This window comes from Crocodylus porosus, unplaced genomic scaffold (genome assembly GCF_001723895.1).
Source record: "Crocodylus porosus isolate Cpor-Errol unplaced genomic scaffold, CroPor_comp1, whole genome shotgun sequence".
Lineage (NCBI taxonomy): Eukaryota > Metazoa > Chordata > Crocodylia > Crocodylidae > Crocodylus > Crocodylus porosus.
This window is the reverse complement of record NW_017728912.1, coordinates 8718707-8726478: the sequence shown is the minus strand read 5'-3', so window position 1 is coordinate 8726478 and position 7772 is coordinate 8718707. Positions and strand designations below refer to the sequence as shown.

General features: G+C 43.4%; 1 long non-coding RNA gene across 1 annotated transcript in view; it reads right to left on the bottom strand.

The window, feature by feature from the left end:
* Window positions 1–3897: 3897 nt before the first annotated feature.
* LOC109309548 overlaps window positions 3898–7772 on the bottom strand; it is a 16471-nt gene continuing 12596 nt past the window's right edge. Inside the window, exon 3 of the long non-coding RNA XR_002100954.1 lies at window positions 3898–4043. This is a non-coding gene — a long non-coding RNA (uncharacterized LOC109309548). The remainder of the gene's footprint in view (window positions 4044–7772) is intronic.

The window sequence follows — 7772 nt, the reverse complement described above, 5'->3', positions numbered from 1 at the left end:
CAGGACCCTGTGGGCAGGGCACATTTGGTCGTGTGGATGGGATAGGGCCACAGGTGGGCAGGCACATGAGGCCAGGGCCCAAAGCGGAGCCATGGTTTACTCCCCACATGTCTTTAAGGTGGACACAAGTTCCATGGGCAGGGACATGTGAAGAGGAGATTGTGGCTCTGCCCCAGGCTCAAGCCCTGGCTCCATGCTGTTATAGCCCTGTGACCTGGCCCCTGGCTCTCTGGCCCACTCCTGGATGCCACTCCCTGCCTGCAATCCCATCCCATTTGCCCAGCTGAGTGCACCCTGCTTGCAGGGGTCCCAGGCTAGTCTCCATGTAGACCGCCACACTCACCCACTCCATCCAGTGCCCCTGGTATTGGGTGCAGGGCAGACAGACCTGGGGTTCCCAGGCAGTAAGGCAAGGTCCAGTGGTGGTGGGGCATGCACTTGCTCTCAGGCAGCAGCAGTGGAAACTGCCAGGAATCTGAGTCTGGCTGCCATGCTGCCCCTGCCCTGCAGACCTACTGATTGGAGAGCCACATGCACAGATAGGTGGGGTATGTGGCATCTCCAAACCTGGGGGCAGCAGGACTGGCCACATGCACCATAGCCTGGGCTGCCCCCCCAGGCCTGGGCCAGGCAGAGGAAGCAAGGGACCTGCCTTGGGCCAGGCAGAATCCTTTGGTGAACCAGATCCTGCCCATGTGGCCTTGTGTTGCCTGCTTCTGGTCTAGAGACACTGCCAAGGTGCTATGGTAGCCTGTTGTATTCTTGTTTGGAAGCCCTTGTTTAGGACTGTGCTATATTTTTAGGTCACATTAGAATGCAGATGCAATGAGCTCATTCTGCAAAAGCAAAGTTTCCGAATGTCAAAGCTTATTATATTGTTGGCAACTTATCTTGTAATCAGCTGAGCTCCCTCAGGTCCCACCAAAGATTTTTTAGAGTTCAGAGCAGCTTGCAAAATAGATAATCTAAGCAAAAGCTAGTCATTGATAAGCTCTCACAGCCAATGGATGAGCACAACAGAAGTAAAAGGATATGCAGTGGTTGCCATTGAGAGGTGGAGAATGGATTTGATGACCCAGGAAGTGTCTTCCATTATTACATTATTATATTTCTGCATTCCTAGGAATTAGGAGATAAACCTAAAGCAGTGATTCTCAGCCAAGCTGCCATCATACCCTGGGGTGCCCTGAGATCCTTTCAAGGGTGCCACACTATGTTAGTACTGTTAGATTTGCAAACATGATTCACAAAATAAACCCAGAGATTTCAAATAGAAAGCCATAGCTGTGGGCTTCCTGCGTTCTTTGCAACAGAAAATTTGTTCCTTTTTCTGTAGGCAAAAATGAGTGAAAACAACTAGCTAGTATTTTCCAAGGTATTCTGCAAGTCTCTTCAGGGGTGCCTTAAGTCTAAAAAGTTTCAAGAAACACTGGCCCTAGGGGAAAGACAATGTTGAGGAATATTTCTAGCTATAAATATAGTGCTATAAAATTCTAATGCATACCTATTTTAAACCTATTACTATACTTAAATTATAAGAGAAGAGGCCAGTGAAGTGTGTCATATACAAATCTCAGTCATTAATAAGGCCATTAATATGTGGAGCTAAAAAAATGTTACAGCTGTCCTGTTAATTTAGTTTAAATAACACAAACAAAATGAAGCTGCAAATTCTCCTTATTCTGCCCTTCAAGGTTTGTTGGAATCTGTTGTCATAAGTTAGCTTTTGGAAACTCTCTGTGTCTTTTTCCTAAGTTAGTTTCCCTTGAAAGATGAATATTAATAGATGGGATGAGAAGCTCCTGAACTGAAGAAGTTTCAGCAGGAAAAAAATGACCTTAGTAGATCTCTAACTGTGATGTTTTCACCAGGAAAGAAAACACTAAGTAGTACATTATAAACAGTAAAATTGTCTTCTAATGGTAACATGAGATTCAAAACAAAAATATGTCAAAGGTAATCAAATCAGAAGAATGATCAGATAAGATGAAAGTTAATATATTTAATCGGAGCCAGAAGGGCCATGGGGTCAATTTGTATAACTGTCACCAGAAAACGAAAATCGATAAACAAAAGATAAAAACAGTAAGTGCCTGGTTTAAAGGAATCTAGAAATTCAGAGTTAAGGTGAAAGCTCTGTCCTTCATTCAATCCATTGTTTAGATCATGGGATTTATATTGTAAGTTATTTCCCCATTGTTTGGACTTTCCAAATATTTAAGCATAATACTGTATCACTGTCGAAATGGGAGTATCCCTACTGTGTAATTCAACTAGCCATTGTCAATTTAAAGGCCTTTGCACAAATTACCTTACAAATGACATACAGGCAGCCACTAGTTAAGGGGTATTAAACCATCATCAGTACAATCTAAATGTTTCAAAGATATGCTACTCCAGCTGAGGTTTCTCTTTGATTCGTTTTGCCCAGGTTGCTCGAGGGGGAAATAATGCACCTTGCTTTTATTCCTCCAGCATCCAATTATGCACAGGTCCCAGAACAGGTCCCAGCCCTTCCCACCTTCAAAATCACTAGTGGTCTCCCCATCTTCCATGCTGAGAACAGCCCTCTCAGCCTTTAATTGCAGAGTGACCCTGTGGCAGTCATATAATCTCTCTTCCTGGGGTTTCTATTCATGGCAGATGGTGTAGTGGTGGGAAGGTGCAGTAGGGGGGAGCTTGCTTCCTGTGATAACATGATCCCCCTGCCTGGAGGCTCCATGCTTAGCACAGAAACACCAGGGCTCAATTAACCTGAAACTATTTGGGCAGGGGAAGCATGCTTTCCACAGTCATGTTTCTGTATGCACCATACAGTATTTTCATCAATCTGTATTTCCTTAACATGTTAACATGGGACAATTTCAAAAGGCTTGTTAAAGTCAAGGTATATCACAGCCACTGTTCTCTTCCCTCATCCACAGAGCCTGTCATCTTATCCTAGAAAGTAATCAGATTGATCAGGCATGATCTGCTCTTGATGAATCCAAACTGGCTATTTCTAATCACCTTTGTTCTCCTCTAGGTGTTTCACAATGGATTCTTTGAGAAACTTGTCCAATGGTGGGCTTTCACCCCAAAGTCCCACCCCTATCTGTGGTAGAGGCTTGTCTCTATCATTCTATGTGTCATCAATCTCTGAAACTCATCACCTGTCTGAGCTGGGTTTTTTTTCCTTTCTTACTCTACCTTCTGCACCAAGGCAGTTTTAGCACCTTGGCTAACAGGCCAAAGTCCATCGCGATGTCTTGCTGGACTCTCCCACACATCCATGATCTTATCTGCCATGACTTGTTGTTACGAGAGAAAAATAGAATGCTGGGGCATGTGGGTTTTGGCGCTTTGGCTCTTGCAATTTGTCTCAGTGTAGTGAGGGCTCCACCAAACCCTACACCCTCTCCCATTCCACCAGGTGTTAATTCAGTCATCTCCACAATCTACCTTTGAGCAGTACAAAATGCTCTGTGGGTCTCTAGGATACTGGCCAATCAGTATCACCAATGGGCCTGGTTGTACCTCACCTGGCTGGAACCTGGCACAGACCTGCCATTAATCCTAGCCAGTCCTTTTCCTAGCCTGATAGTTGCAAACGCACTATCTGGGGTGGCTTCCCTCTCACGCTAATGAAAAGGAGAACAAAAAGAAACTGGCACTTCTTCTGCTCTCATATTCCCAACTTTACGGTACCCTTTTTCTTCAGCCCTGCTATGAGAGACTTTATGGTACCTTCTAACTTCTCTCCCCCTGTGTCCTTCAGGGTTCTCTCCCCCCCCCGGCTCCCTCCACAGAGTTGCTTCCCTTAAGCCTGGTCTCCCTTGCTTCCTCAGCATCTCTGGCTCTCCCTGCTGTCTCGCTGCCTGAGTCAGTCACGTCCGGTTTCATGTGTCCCCGTTTTCCTGCCCCACGTCTCCTTTTATCCTGGAGTTCCGGCTGACTCCCCCTACCCTCCTGAAACACCAGGTGAAGAAGGAGCCCTGTGGAGTTCTTTGCAATACAGATGGGGCCATTTTACTTCTCTGGGGCTCTTCTCTTTCCTCACAAACCTACTCTATGATCTTTCAAAGTATCGAAGTCAGACTGACTTTTATGTAATTTTCCTAGATCCTCCTTCTTCTCTTTCTTCAAAATGGGAACTATATTCACAGAACCCTCTCAAAGGCCATGAAGGAAGATCACACACCAACTGCAGATGCTTCCTCAGCCTGACAAAGAGTATTTATATCTGAAAACTAGCTAAGAAGAATTTTTCCAATTATTTGAGTTGGTCTAATCAAAGATACCAGATTTCCCCAAAGAACCTGGTCTGCCTATGTCCTTAGACCAACACAGCTACAACCTATACCTCTGAAGCCTCAACTTTTTATGAGTCTGGAATTGCACTAAAATGGAACTGGGAGCAGAAGAAATTCTACAATCATTCTGTATTTTGTTTCTTCAAACCTGTAGATTTTTCATTAGAAGTTCATTTAAAAAATTTATTCTTCTCCTCATAGATTCTATCCATCTTGGATATATTAAGATAGATTGGAATAATATTTTCTGCTTGAGTGTGCTTCCAAGCTGAGACTAGGGCAGAAATGGAGCATTGCAGAAATTACAGCACTTTGTGTATATGGTCTGAGATTTACAAGAACCATATAAAACTAAACCTTTCCTAGGGAAGCTCAGAAGTTGCATTGTTAGAAGACTAAATATTCTTGTTCTATAGAGCCTTAACTACAGAGGAAAGTCTGTTAGACTGAGTCACTGGACATTTAACTTTTCCATATTTCCTTCCCCCTCCCCTTTTGAGAGGGGAATATAGATTTCTTTGAAAGGATCACTGAAGTGCAACCACATCTTATATATTGCTATGTCTGCACTCAAGGCACAAAATGAAGAAAAATATGGCACTTTGTTGATAATGCTGCTAATACTTTTTAAATAGTAGAATACATTAGAATTATTCTTGTAGGAAAGATGGTGGAGGGTTAATGATTCTAGGCTAAAACTTCCACATTGAGGGGTTTTTTGTTGTGTGAATGTCTGGTTTTGTAGGGGTGGTGATTCTCTCATCTCTGGCAGCTACGTGGTCTATTGATTTAATGTAAATGTACATATACCATTTCCTTCCCAAATCCCTTATGGGGAAACTGTAGCTGCATTGCCTTTTTTGTACTTTCTTGGCAGTTGTAAGTAAAGAGATTTGGAAATAAGTTCCAGTGACTGATTTTGACAACAGTCTTGGCAGTACAGCTTCAATGGAATGAGTTTCCTGGGAGGGGCAGAGAGCTCCTATATGTGTGTTTCGGGGGCACAACTTTTTAGGGTAGGACCTGAGATCTGCAACTCTTCTAGAAAATGAAACCTTAACATTGCAATGCCATTTAATACCATGGAAAAATGGGTTCTCCCCGCTCCCCGCCCCCACCCCCCAGTCACAGGCTCGGGGAGAAGACAGCAATCTGTTAGAATAACCTTTTTGCAGCACCACCAATTTTCCTTGAAGTTGTCACATCTAAATTTGATTAAGTGTGACTTGTGAGATGTGACCGGATCACAGATGATGATGCGTTAGAAGATACAAATAAAAATAATTTCATGAGCCGTTAAGGTCCAATGTGTAAATCAGAGCTTTTAGAATGGCTTTGATACCTTTTTATTTATGTGATGGACTACATCTGCTTGAAGGATACTATTACAGCTCGTTTTGTGAAAGTTTTTATGAAGAGCTAATGTCCAATCTGATAAATTGTAATGGATCCTTCAAAGACTTTGTAGGCTAAATTTCAGTCCAGAGCAAACTTTCTAATGGATAAGTTTTATAAATTATAAGGCTCTAAAAAGGATTTTACAGTGGAAAAGCTAAGAGAACCTTTCGGAACAGTGTAAGGCTACTTCCTATTTATTTTTTAAGATTATGTATTTAGCAACATGAGGAAGGACTTTCTGAAATCTATAAATTGTTAGAATTCTGCAGCTTATAAAAATAGGTCTGACTGGAATTCATCTCTGAGAGTTGGTGCTGACAGGAGAATCAAGCCACATAAAAATGCTGACAAGTACAAAATAAAATTATTATTGATATCAGCCTGTTTGTCATTCCAGAGCTTTAGAGGAAAGGTTATGGATTTGTTGATTTTATTTAAACACCAGAGTGACTAATGAGAAAAATAATCATAACATATAAAACCTTCATGTATTTGTACTGCAAATAGGGAAAAGGGGGCTTTTTAGACTTTCTTCCAAGGTCAGACTATTAAAAAAAAGTACATAAAAAAAAGAAAGAAAAATACTGACCCACGTTGTACAGGCTTCAGCACTTGTATTAAGTCAAGATTCTACTGGATATCTTCCAATCTTCTCTCTGGAAAAAATGTTGGAAATAATAGTTTTGAGATTTTCTTTTTAAATGAGGTTTTCTCTCCACTGACTTGTGTTCCCTAATATAGGACAATATTCCTGCATTGTCATAAATTCTATTACAGGAGGGTGATATACTGATGTCATGACTAAAATTGAAAAACCTCATTATGTGTCATGAATGTTTAGATGTAAATCTTCACTAAATATTTTTTAAAAGAATTAGAGCTCATGGAGGACAAATGTTGTCAGTTTGCTCAGTAAACACTACCTAGAGACTATTACATGAGTCTTGGGAACTGTGGCAGAGTTGTAGGACCCAATAAAAGAAACAGTTAGATTGTGAACACAGATGGTTTATTGATACAGAGGCATAAATTTGTAGGCAAAGAACATTATTAGCAAAGAAAATTGTGAACATCAGGCAGTAGCAGTGGATCTTGACCAGCACCAACTTCTGCAAAGGAGTGATACAGACTTAGGCTAGGTAAAAAAATTACAGTAAAGGTGCTTTACATGCATAGAAAGTGCTTTACAGCCATAACAGAACAGATGGTCATTGCACATAAAGTGCTTTCAAAATGGCAGATGCCACTCAAAGTTAACCCTAGATGGATATGGTATTAAACTAAAGTGCCTTATGTTAGAGCACTTTAACAAAGTCTGTACCATATCCCATCCTCCATTAAGGTAGGTTGCATTCCACCAACATCCCAGGACCCTTTGCTGGGTGGCTTGCTAGCCTTGGCCATGCTAGTCTGCTCTGGGCAAGCACCAGCCCAGCCCTGCTCCCAGGCTGTTTCAGAGAAGAGACAAAAAAGACTCTGTCTCCTCCCTGCAAGGCTGGAAAGCAGATCTGGGGAATGGAATTGCCCCTGCTGTGAGGGCCCTCCCACAAGTTTTGGGGGGAGCTGGGCTAGGTCTAAATGACAGGGAGCTCCCTTCTTAGCACAGGAAAAAGCCAAGCTGGGCAGCCCCATGCTGCAGCTTCTATCTATGACTGTCAAAAGGCTCGGGCAGGGAGGCAGTCCTGCCTTGTGAACCTAGCCTTGCCCCCCACCACTGAAACCCCAGTCAGCAAGCTGTTGGAGAGCCCCCATGGCAGGGGAAGGCTCCTTTTCCCCCACCCCCTGTCCAAACAACCTGACAGTGATAGCCAGAAGCTGCAGCTTGGGGCTGCACAGTCCAGCTTTTTGCCAGGCTGGGAAATATGGCCAGGGGGGGATGGAGCCCCCTTGCTGCAGTAAAGTGTGGGGGGAGCCCTGCAGTGGGAGGTCCCTTCCCCCCTCGCCCCTGGCAGCTGTCAATGCTGCCAGCTTCCAGCTGGGGGGGCAGAGCTGGGGAGAGGGGCTGCTTCAGAAGCATCTTGGGAGGACTGCGGGAGCATACCCTGGCTGCTGGCCTCACCCAGTGAAGGCAGGCTCTGACAC